At 44.0% G+C, this 12,579-nt stretch overlaps 1 protein-coding gene across 3 annotated transcripts in view; it reads right to left on the bottom strand.

Moving 5' to 3' along the window:
* arhgef10la (Rho guanine nucleotide exchange factor (GEF) 10-like a) overlaps window positions 1-10,632 on the bottom strand; it is a 456,971-nt gene extending 446,339 nt beyond the window's left edge. For all 3 annotated transcript variants that reach the window (XM_061977629.1, XM_061977630.1, XM_061977632.1), the window contains exon 1: window positions 10,387-10,632. The gene's annotated coding sequence lies outside the window, so the exon portion shown is untranslated. The remainder of the gene's footprint in view (window positions 1-10,386) is intronic.
* Between the last annotated feature and the right edge of the window lie 1,947 nt (window positions 10,633-12,579).

The following is a 12,579-nucleotide window of genomic DNA, read 5'->3' as shown; positions in this document are numbered from 1 at the left end:
AACTCTCCCGCCTGCATGCGCCCCAATAGTAGCGTCATGTTTGTACAACAATCCAAGATCATTTCTTGATAGTGTCTGCTATTTAACATCAGCATAGCCATTAGAGACCTAATATTTGTGACAATATTACAGCGGACATCATGTCAGTTTGACGATATATGCGCTAGTCCTCATGGGAAATGTGGGCTTCTTCTAGCAAAACACTACCGCTTTGCTCCACTGGCGCCGCCAAAATCCACCAAAACTGAAAGTCCTACGTGCAATTATTGCTATCATGGCCGACGCTCCAAAACAACCAAAGAAACGAAAAGTTTTGTCTCAGGAGACAAAATAACAAAAAGGGAGCCTACCCGGACAAAAGGACAGTCAGGATCAACATTGCCCCGGCTTTCACTCGCTGGCCTGAACTCAGAGACGAGGAATTTCAGACCGAATGGCTCTGTTCCTGCTAAACTAGTAAGTGACTTTCCATGCTCAAATCAAAATGATAATGCGAACGTTAGTTATCGGAAATTTGCGTGGTAGCAACAAATAGCCACCAGATTCATAGTTCCACACTACTTTCTTCGGAAAAACTCTCCCGCCTGCATGCGCCCCAATAGTAGCGTCATGTTTGTACAACAATCCAAGATCATTTCTTGATAGTGTCTGCTATTTAACATCAGCATAGCCATTAGAGACCTAATATTTGTGACAATATTACAGCGGACATCATGTCAGTTTGACGCTATATGCGCTAGTTCTCATGGAAAATGTGGGCTTCTTCTAGCAAAACACTACCGCTTTGCTCCACTGGCGCCGCCAAAATCCACCAAAACTGAAAGTACTACGTGCAATTATTGCTATCATGGCCGACGCTCCAAAACAACCAAAGAAACGAAAAGTTTTGTCTCAGGAGACAAAATCAACCAAAACTGAAAGTCTTAAGAGGGGCTTTAAGCGACAATTTTGGGGCAAACTGACCTCTTCAGTTTGCTGTGCGAGTCGATAGCACACTCGGTGGGTTCACAATGACTTGACTTGTTGGAAAGGAGACAATTTTGTGGGCAGTTTAATGCACTGGAAAACATGTCGCTATCTACACACACACACTGGCTGTGTGCAAATTTGGGGTCTACAGCCTCAGCAGTGAGCAAATCCAAAGGCTCTTTAAAATGACAAAAGTGTTTACTCCTCCATTAAATAGAAGTGTGCATTCAGACCATTCCACTGTTTTCCAACTATCAATACCCCACTTCCGCCTGTACTACCACCCCCCCTTCACATCCAAATTCACACGAACCCCCAAAGTAGCTGTCCAAGTCTATGCCTGTAACACAGATGTTTGTGTTCTCACTGAAAACAGTTTAAAAATCTGATTAATTGCAGTAAATTTCTCAAATTAGCTTTCTAAAAGACCCAAATGTGTTGACACAAATACAGTTTTTATGTTCAGAAAGTCAAAAGGTTTTTTTGTGCCATTCGTTTGTTCAGAACTCGGTCACATCTGGATTTAAAGTCCAGTCAGAGTGGATTTGGAAGTGGAATTTAGCAGCGAGCACATCTTTGCACTGACGTGTGCATTGACCTGATCACTGAACTTATAACGACTCGTCTTTCAGCGCTTAAGGTGAAGGAGCTCGTACGCTCAGGACAAACTGCTATTAGTCTGCATTTAGAAATGATGAATGCAGTAATGTTTGGTGATGAACCACATGAGTTTACACGTTAACTTCATTTTAAAATATTATTCTGTACCCACTTTGTTTATCTGAAACTGTTGTATAATGCAGGGATTCTTGACCATTTTGACCTCAGGGGCCGACTTTTCCACTACAGGGGGGTTCGGGGCCCACTCAAATACATACTTGCCAACCCTCCCGAATTTTCCGGGAGACTCCCGAAATTCAGCGCCTCTCCCGAAAACCTCCCGGGACAAATATTCTCCCGAAAATCTCCCGATTTTCAGCCGGAGCTGGAGGCCACGCCCCCTCCAGTTCCATGCGGACCTGAGTGAGGACAGCCTTTTTTCACGACGGGAGGACAACAGGGTGACAAGAACTAAATCATCCAGACTAGAGATAAATTGTATTATTATGTTTATCTTACCTAAAAATAAATATATTTACTAATTAAAAAAAACAAAAACGAAATACATTTTTACTATATTTTGCTAAAAATATCAAAATTATTTATTTATTTGTATTTTTTCTGACTCCTTATTACATCCAGCCATAGAATTATACATTAAAATAAACATATTTGAAATAATTAATTTTAAATTATCATAATAATTCATTTAAAATGACCATATTTAATTATTAAAATAATTGCTTGTTTATCAACAACTTTAGCATTTTATTCATTACATTTTGAAGCTCTCAGAAGCCAAGTTATGTTATATTCCTAAAGATTTATTTATGCAAGTTTGAAGTATCAATTATCTAAACACAGTTTTGTTTGCATATTTTCAGGATGTATATATATATATATATATATATATATGAAATACTTCACTTGGTGAATTCTAGCTGTCAATATACTCCTCCCCTCTTAACCACGCCCCGCCCCACCCCTGACCACACACCCCGCCCCCCACCTCCCGAAATCAGAGGTTTCAAGGTTGGCAAGTATGCTCAAATATGATCACTGAATGAGTAATTTTGGTCTTCAGTAATTATATCTTACCTAGTTAGAGTTTAGAACGTTGTCAAATGATTAGAAAGCATGTGTTCATCACAAAGATTATTAACAAGACTTAGGTCAGGCAGTGTTTTAAGTCTCGTCTTAAGACACACTTTTATTCTTTGGCTTTTAACACTACGTGAGTTGTGTGGTCCTCTGTGGAGTTTTTTTTTTTTTTTTTTGATTTCTATTTACTGTTTTAATTGTTTTTCCCTTTAAAATCGTTTTTAATCATATTTATTTTTATATTGTTTTTATATTGGTTCTATATTTATTTATTTATTGTTTTTATTCAGTCATTGGTGGAGCTAAGGATATTTGATTATTGTTTTTAATATTGTTTTTAATATTGTTATGCAGCACTTTGGAAACATTTGTGTTGTTTAAATGTGCTATATAAATAAAGTGGATTGGATTGGATTGATTACAAAAATAAAATGACTAATCAAATATACTAAAACAGAAGGGACTCATGAAAACTGTACACACAATTATGCAGTGCTAAATGAAATACATTCTAACTATATTAGTAATAAAAATAATATATGTTTCTTAACTAAATTGTCAATGGAAGTAAAGCTTCAACACTTTAGTCATAATTTTTGCACTTGAGAAACTTCCCTATGACTTTAGCTCCAGACCTGTTCTGTGTCCTTGATATTGTCATGACTGCCACAAGTGGTGGCAAAGTGTATTACAACTGAGTAATGCTGCAGCCCACACCAACAACTGGTGTCCCTGTTTTAGATGATGAATCACGCCTCTCACCTGGATAGGAGAACGCTGAGGACATAAACCGAGAAGTTGGTCAACCTTTCCATCTATTTTATTTTACCCTGTGAGAGGATTATGAATAATTTGTCATCCAAACGGGATCAGTCGGCATCCCAGTGAGAGCAGACATTGTACCGTAAGTTATTGTTTTATTATGCTTGTAGTTTGTGTTTCTCGTTTGGGGCCTGGCAATACTGCTACATGATGCTAATGCATGATGCACGTACTCTTGTGTTGTTGGAGGGGAAAGCAAACGTTAAAGTAATAAAATGAAGCAATAAAATGAGCAAAAGAAGTAAATGTTACATGTTATTATGAATGTTACATGTATACTTACAGCGTGTACATTAAACCATGATGGGCGCTTTTAGATGTATTTAGAGGTCTTTATAGGCGGGATAGAGCTGACTCAATTGCGAGCTGACTCTTGCTAATATTTTTTACGAGCTAGAATGCATAAAAAAAGAGACAAAAATTCCACAAAGAAAAGGCGCAGTTCCCCTTTAAACATCCTCCAAAGTTTCAAATGTAAATTGCAAGCGAACGTGTAATTGTATTACAAAATGCAGTATGGTATGGTACGCTAAATACAAACCCCGTTTCCATATGAGTTGGGAAATTGTGTTAGATGTAAATATAAACAGAATACAATGATTTGCAAATCATTTTCAAGCCATATTCAGTTGAATATGCTACAAAGACAACATATTTGATGTTCAAACTCATAAACTTTGGGGGTTTTTTGCAAATAATAATTAACTTAGAATTTCATGGCTGCAACACGTGCCAAAGTAGTTGGGAAAGGGCATGTTCACCACTGTGTTACATGGCCTTTCCTTTTAACAACACTCAGTAAAGGTTTGGGAACTGAGGAGACACATTTTTGAAGCTTCTCAGGTGGAATTCTTTCCCATTCTTGCTTGATGTACAGCTTAAGTTGTTTAACAGTCCGGGGGTCTCCGTTGTGCTATTTTAGGCTTCATAATGCGCCACACATTTTCAATGGGAGACAGGTCTGGACTACAGGCAGGCCAGTCTAGTACCCGCACTCTTTTACTATGAAGCCACGTTGATGTAACACGTGGCTTGGCATTGTCTTGCTGAAATAAGCAGGGGCGTCCATGGTAACGTTGCTTGGATGGCAGCATATGTTGTTCCAAAAGCTGTATGTACCTTTCAGCATTAATGGTGCCTTCACAGATGTGTAAGTTACCCATGTTTTGGGCATTAATACACCCCCATACCATCACACATGCTGCCTTTTACACTTTGCGTCTATAACAATCCGGATGGTTCTTTTCCTCTTTGGTCCAGTTTCCAAAAACAATTTGAAATGTGGACTCGTCAGACCACAGAACACTTTTCCACTTTGTATCAGTCCATCTTAGATGAGCTCAGGCCCAGCGAAGCCTTGGCGTTTCTGGGTGTTGTTGATCAACGGTTTTCGCCTTGCATAGGAGAGTTTTAACTTGCACTTACAGATGTAGCGACCAACTGTAGTTACTGACAGTGAGTTTCTGAAGTGTTCCTGAGCCCATATGGTGATATCCTTTACACACTGATGTTGCTTGTTGATGCAGTACAGCCTGAGGGATTGAAGGTCACGGGCTTAGCTGCTTACGTGCAGTGATTTCTCCAGATTCTCTGAACCCTTTGATGATATTACGGAGCGTAGATGGTGAAATCCCTAAATTCCTTGCAATAGCTGCTTGAGAAAGGTTTTTCTTAAACTGTTCAACAATTTGCTCACGCATTTGTTGACAAAGTGGTGACCCTCGCCCCAACCTTGTTTGTGAATTTCATGGAATCTACTTTTATACCCAATCATGGCACCCACCTGTTCCCAATTAGCCTGTTCACCTGTGGGATGTTCCAAATAAGTGTTTGATGAGCATTCCTCAACTTTATCAGTATTTATTGCCACCTTTCCCAACTTCTTTGTCACGTGTTGCTGGCATCAAATTCTAAAGTTAATGATTATTTGCAAAAAAAAAAGTTTATGAGTTTGAACATCAAATATGTTGTCTTTGTAGCATATTCAACTGAATATGGCTTGAAAAGGATTTGCAAATCATTGTATTCCGTTTATATTTACATCTAACACAATTTCCCAACTCATATGGAAACGGGGTTTGTATTAGAGATCGTGTTCATGTTCCGTGATTGCGTCAAAAACCACGCCAGGGATGGACGGACATGAAGACAACAGAAAATATATCTCTGCCAAAAAAAATCAAAATTTGTGTGAATATATTGACAAATAGGAGGTTATTATATAAGTAAAGAAGAGCAGGCAGCAGCTCACACATTCTCATACTTTCTGTAACATCCAGGAAGAAATTAGGTCAGCCAAAATCTACGTGAAGGAGACCAGAATACTTTTTATTTCACTGAAATTATTTTTATATAACTTTAACTGCAAATATCGGCAATTAGACTCCTTGACTACTGAAAAAAAACATATCAGTCGATCCCTAATAACGACGTAAGCTCTTATTTTGTTAGCACATTCAGACAGGATGTGAGGCACTCATGAAGATGTACACAAAAGGTCCCAAACTTTTTGTAGAAAAAGTTCAATAGTTATGAACCATCCATCCAACTTCTTCCGCTTACTCGAGATGGGTGGCGGGGGCAGCAGCCTAAGAAGAGAAGCCCAGACTTCCCTTCCTCCACAGCTCCTCCCTCCTAATTATCAACCAATAGGTGCCGTGGACGTGTTCAGCACACAAACACGTGATTTTATCTTGTAAAATCTCGACAAGCAATAACGAGAGATTGCGTAACCTTGTCGTCGTTAGACTTTGCCTACACTTCTGCAGCGTAATAAAACAAGTACTTAGAGGCCACAAGTTGAAATGATAAAAGACGTTGTGTGCGTCTGCCACGCCGCATCAGTACATCTTACATCGTGTTTATTGTTCACAGCCTCGGAGAAGTGGAAGAAGATGGACGGAGGTTTTAAAAGTGAGTTAAAAGCAAGTCCTGGATTCAACGTCAAACTCAAACGTGTACAGCAGATCGTAAGCAATAAATTAGTGGACTAATACAAAAAATAATGGTTAGTTGCATGATTATTGTTGTGCAAACATCTGCAGAGAAATACAGATCTGGCCCCAGGGCCCGCAGTTTGACACCTGCCTTGTTGCTAAATATTTGCAGTTCCCAGCTGACAACCTACTCAGTGGCCTAGTGGTTAGAGTGTCCGCCCTGAGATCGGTAGGTTGTGGGTTCAAACCCCGGCCGAGTCATACCAAAGACTATAAAAATGGGACCCATTACCTCCCTGCTTGGCACTCAGTATCAAGGGTTGGAATTGGGGGTTAAATCACCAAAAATGATTCCCGGGCGCGGCCACCGCTGCTGCCCACTGCTCCCCTCACCTCCCAGGGGGTGATCAAGGGTGATGGGTTAAATGCAGAGAATAATTTCGCCACACCTAGTGTGTGTGTGACAATCATTGGTACTTTAACTTTTTAACTTTAACTTTATTGTGTGTGTTTGTGCTGCCAGTGTGTGAGACCAGCAACAAACACGTCAGTGACCAAAGTCTTGGTGGGAGCTGCGGGCCATGAATGAATGGACTGTGATTAAGAAGACAACAATCTGGTACAGTTTGAAGAAACGGGGGTCTGGCTCTGAATGCAAATGACCTCTCCATGGCCGGCCAAGACTGGAGAAGCAGTGTGACATCCATGCGAGGGAGGGAGGGGCCTTTGTTGTCCAGGAAGCAACCATCAATTTGGGGACTCTTCTTTTTATAGCCCTGGGCTGCCATGACAACACTGGCCCTTGAAAGCAGGCCAGCCTGGGATGAGAGGCTCATCCTTCTCTGGTTCTCTCCGTGGACCGGGACCAGGTCTATGTGGACCAGAACCAGGACTATGTGGACCAGGACCAGGCCTATGTGGACCAGGACCAGGCCTATGTGGACCAGGACCAGGCCTATGTGGACCAGGACCAGGTGTATGAGGGCCAGGACCAGGACTATGTGGACCAGGTCTATGTGGACCAGGACCAGGTCTATGTGGACCAGAACCAGGCCTCTTTGGACCAGGACTCTTTGGACCAAGACCAGGTCTATGTGGACCAGGACCAGGTCTATGAGAACCAGGACCAGGACTATGTGGACCAGGACCATATCTATGAGGACCAGGACCATATCTATGAGGACCAGGACTATGTGGATCAAGACCAGGCCTATGTGGACCAGGACCAGGACTATGTGGACCAGGACCCGGTCTATGTGGACCAGGACCCGGTCTATGTGGACCAGGTATATGTGGACCAGGACCTGGTGTATGAGGACCAGGACCAGGACTATGTGGACCAGGTCTATGTGGACCAGGACCAGGTCTATGTGGACCAGAACCAGGCCTATTTGGACCAGGACCAGGTCTCTTTGGACCAGGACCAGGTCTATGTTGGACCAGGACCAGGTCTATGTTGGACCAGGACCAGGTCTATGAGAACCACGACCAGGACTATGTGGACCAGGACCATAACTATGAGGACCAGGACCAGGTCTATGTGGATCAAGACCAGGCCTATGTGGACCAGGACCATGTGGACCAGGACCCGGTCTATGTGGACCAGGACCAGGCCTATGTGGACCAGGTATATGTGGACCAGGACCTGGTGTATGAGGACCAGGATCAGGACTATGTGGACCAGGTCTATGTGGACTAGGACCAGGTCTATGTGGACCAGAACCAGGCCTCTTTGGACCAGGACCAGGTCTCTTTGGACCAGGACCAGGTCTATGTTGGACCAGGACCAGGTCTATGAGAACCACGACCAGGACTATGTGGACCAGGACCATAACTATGAGGACAAGGACCAGGTCTATGTGGATCAAGACCAGGGCTATGTGGACCAGGACCAGGACTATGTGGACCAGGACCCGGTCTATGTGGACCAGGACCAGGCCTATGTGGACCAGGACCAGGACCAGGACTATGTGGACCAGGTCTATGTGGACCAGGACCAGGTCTATGTGGATCAGAACCAGGCCTCTTTGGACCAGGACCAGGTCTCTTTGGACCAGGACCAGGTCTATGTTGGACCAGGACCAGGTCTATGAGAACCAGGACCAGGACTATGTGGACCAGGACCATATCTATGAGGACCAGGACCAGGTCTATGTGGATCAAGACCAGGCCTATGTGGACCAGGACTATGTGGACCAGGTCTACGTGGACCAGGACCCGGTCTATGTGTACCAGGACCAGGCCTATGTGGACCTGGTCTATGTGGACCAGGACTATGTGGACCAGGACCAGATCTATGTGGACCAAAGTCTATGTGGACCAGGACCAGGTCTATGTGGACCAGGACCAGGACTTTGTGGACCAGGACTATGTGGACCAGGACCCGGTCTATGTGGACCAGTACCAGGCCTATGTGGACCAGGACCAGGCCTATGTGGACTAGGTCTATGTGGACCAGGACCAGGCCTCTTTGGATAAGGACCAGGTCTATGTGGACCAGAACCAGATGTATGTGGACCAAAGTCTATGTGGACCAGGTCTATGTGGACCAGGACCAAGACTTTGTGGACCAGGACTATGTGGACCAGGACCCGGTCTATGTGGACCAGGACCAGGCCTATGTGGACCAGGACCAGGCCTATGTGGACCAGGACCAGGTGTATGAGGACCAGGACCAGGACTATGTGGACCAGGTCTATGTGGACCAGGACCAGGCCTCTTTGGACCAGGACCAGGTCTCTTTGGACCAGGACCAGGTCTATGTGGACCAGGACCAGGCCTCTGTCGACCAGGACCCATTATATGTGGACCAGGTCTATGAGAACCAGGACCAGGACTATGTGGACCAGGACCATATCTATGAGGACCAGGACCAGGTCTATGTGGATCAAGACCAGGCCTATGTGGACCAGGTCTATGTGGACCAGGACCCGGTCTATGTGTACCAGGACCAGGCCCATGTGGACCTGGTCTATGTGGACCAGGACTATGTGGACCAGGACCAGATCTATGTGCACCAAAGTCTATGTGGACCAGGACCAGGTCTATGTGGATCAGGACCAGGCCTATGGTAAATGGGTTATACTTATATAGCGCTTTTCTACCTTTTTTTAAGGTACTCAAAGCGCTTTGACACTATTTCCACATTCACACACACATTCACACACTGATGGAGGGAGCTGCCATGCAAGGCGCTAACCAGTCCCATTAAGGAGCAAGGGTGAAGTGTCTTGCTCAAGGACACAACGGACGTGAGTAGGATGGTAGAAGGTGGGGATCGAACCAGGAACCCTCAGATTGCTGGCACGGCCACTCTCCCAACTTCGCCACGCCGTCCCCCTATGTGGACCAGGACCAGGCCTATGTGGACCAGGACCAGGCCTATGTTGACCAAGTCTATGTGGACCAGGACCAGGTATATTATGAGGACCAGGACTATGTGGGCCAGGAACAGATCTATGTGGACCAGGTCTATGTGGACCAGGACCAGGCCTCTTTGGACCTGGACCAGGTCTCTGTGGACCAGGACTAGTCCTCTTTGGACCAGGACTATATGGACAAGGACCAGTACTCTGTAGACCAGGACCAGGTCTATGTGGACCATGTCTATGTGGATCAAGACCAGGTCTATGTGGACCGGGACCCGGTCAATGTGGACCATGACCAGGTCTGGGTGAACCAGGACCAGGACTATATGGACCAGGACCAGGTCTCTGTGGACCAGGACCAGTCTTCTTTGGACCAGGACTAGGACTATATGGACCAGGACCAGGCCTCTGTAGACCATGACCAGGTCTATGTGGACCAGGACCAGGTCTGGGTGGACCAGGACCAGGTCTGGGTGGACCAGGACTATATGGACCAGGACCAGGCCTCTGACACCCCACTCCCATCTATCGCTTTGGCCGTTTTAGCAGCCTGTGCTGGGGGTAAAGATGGATGCTAAACAAGACCTTACCTCGGTGTCCTGAGTCTTGACTTCCTCCGCCGGGTCTCCAGTCCTGCTAGACTGCCATCAAATCCCACTTTTCACCGCTGCTTGGTGACAACTTCTCCGCTGCTAGCCGCTAGCCCGCCACTCTCCTAGCCGTCCTTCTAGCGCCTTTTTCAGCGGTGCGTTCCCAAGCTTCCATCAGTCTCTCCGATCCTTTTCTTTAGTCTGCGGCTTTAGTCCCGCCTCGCACCGCACAGTGTAAGGCTTTAGTCCCGCCTCGCTGGTTCCCACACAGCCGCACACAAAAGAGGGACCGGGAGCTTTCTCAGGTGACGCTGGCCAATAGCGGCGAGGCGGAGGCGAGCAGGCCACCAATCGGAAGGTTCGAAGTGGGAGTGAGGACCAATCGCGTGAGAGGATGAGGGAAAAGTAGGCGGGACTTAAGCAATTTAGCGCAATCTGTCTCGGTGGCCACTTCCTGGTTTAAAAAACAAATAAACAATAAAAACAAAAAGATAACTAAAACGTTTAAATTTCACCGCAGAACAGCCACATTGTTATACTTTATTAAACAGTAAAATGTAGATGCCGAGTAATAAAAATAACATAACGATATAAAAATGTATCAAATTGGGAAAAAAATATATAATGGCAATGTTTGCATATATATATATGTAACCGAAGGTTTATATATGTCGCCTATACTGTATAAAACTACAAAATAACAAACACGGAGGCTCCAGTTTTACACGAGGACCACTTTATTTCGTTTGTTTTCAAAACTCCGTTCACCACACCGTGTCACCACTTCCGCTCTTTGCGCCTTCAAAATAAGAGCTCAAGGCATATACATGTACAGCTTATAACAGGAATTTAACATCACAAAGAGGCAAGTCCATTAAAATAGGTTACACACACACACACATATATATATATATATATATATATATATATATATATATATATATATGTATGTGTGGGAAAAAAAATCACAAGACTATTTCATCTCTACAGGCCTGTTTCATGAGGGGGGGGGTTCCCTCAATCATCAGGAGATTTTAATGGGAGCATTCACATACCATGGTTTGTATAGGGCACAGAGTGGGTGGGTACAGGCTGGCGTAGGGGCGTGGTGATTGGCTCATGTGTTACCTAGGAGGTGTTTCCGTCTGTGGCGGCATGCTGTTACAATTTCGCTGCGCTTGTTGAGGGATGACAGGTCTGGACGGTAAATAATAAACAGTTTCTCTTTCAAGCATAGGTTGCATCTTTTATTACCACTATTGTAAGGTGTGATGGATGCAAGAATTTGCCATGTTATTGAATATTCAACATTTTTGTCTTTGAGGTCCCAAATGTGTTTGCTGAGTTCTGTGGTATTCCGCAGGTTTTGGTTCCTGAAAGAAGCCTTGTGATTGTTCCATCTGGTTTTGAATTCTCCCTTGGTTAATCCTACATATGTGTCGGATGTGTTAATGTCCTTGCGTGTTACCTTAGATTGGTAGACAACTGATGTTTGTAAGCACCCCCCGTTGAGAGGGCAATCAGGTTTCTTTCGACAGTTACAGCCTTTGTTGGTTTTGGAGTCGCTCTGTCCGGGGGCCGACGGCTCATTTGCAATTGTTTTGTTGTGGTTTGAGATGATTTGTCGTATATTGTTCATATAGCTGTAGCTCAATTTAATGTTGTTCTTGTTGAATACTTTTCTTAGGGTGTTGTCTTTGGGAAAGTGTTTGTCAATCAGATTGAGGAATTTGTGTCCAATGTTAGTTGAGACGTTTTTGCTGTATGGGGGGTTGTACCAGATGATGTCGTTTCGTTTTCTGTTCTTTTTTGGCTGGTTTCCTGGCGTGGGTTCATAGGTGAGGGTGAAATTGTATCCGCTTTCATCAAGGGCTTTTTGGTACGGGGGGGTTGCTTGGTCAAATTCAGCTTTGCTAGATGACAGCATCGATAGCCTTTTATTAATTCCGGTAGGTATTCTTTTCGTGGTGGTGGGTGGGTGGTTGCTGTCATATATATATATATATATATATATATATATATATATATATATATATATATACATATATATATATGATAGAAAAACCAGGGGTGTCCAAAGGCATTAACTGTCCATAGTATTGTAGAGATAAAATTGAACAAAAAGGGACAACTTAAAGAGAAAAAGCTGAACTGTTGATACTTAATAAGTAACAATTAAGTTAAGTAATTATC

The sequence above is a fragment of the Nerophis lumbriciformis genome, linkage group LG18 (assembly GCF_033978685.3).
Source record: "Nerophis lumbriciformis linkage group LG18, RoL_Nlum_v2.1, whole genome shotgun sequence".
In the NCBI taxonomy this organism is placed as follows: domain Eukaryota; kingdom Metazoa; phylum Chordata; class Actinopteri; order Syngnathiformes; family Syngnathidae; genus Nerophis; species Nerophis lumbriciformis.
This window is presented reverse-complemented; position numbering and strand designations above follow the sequence as displayed.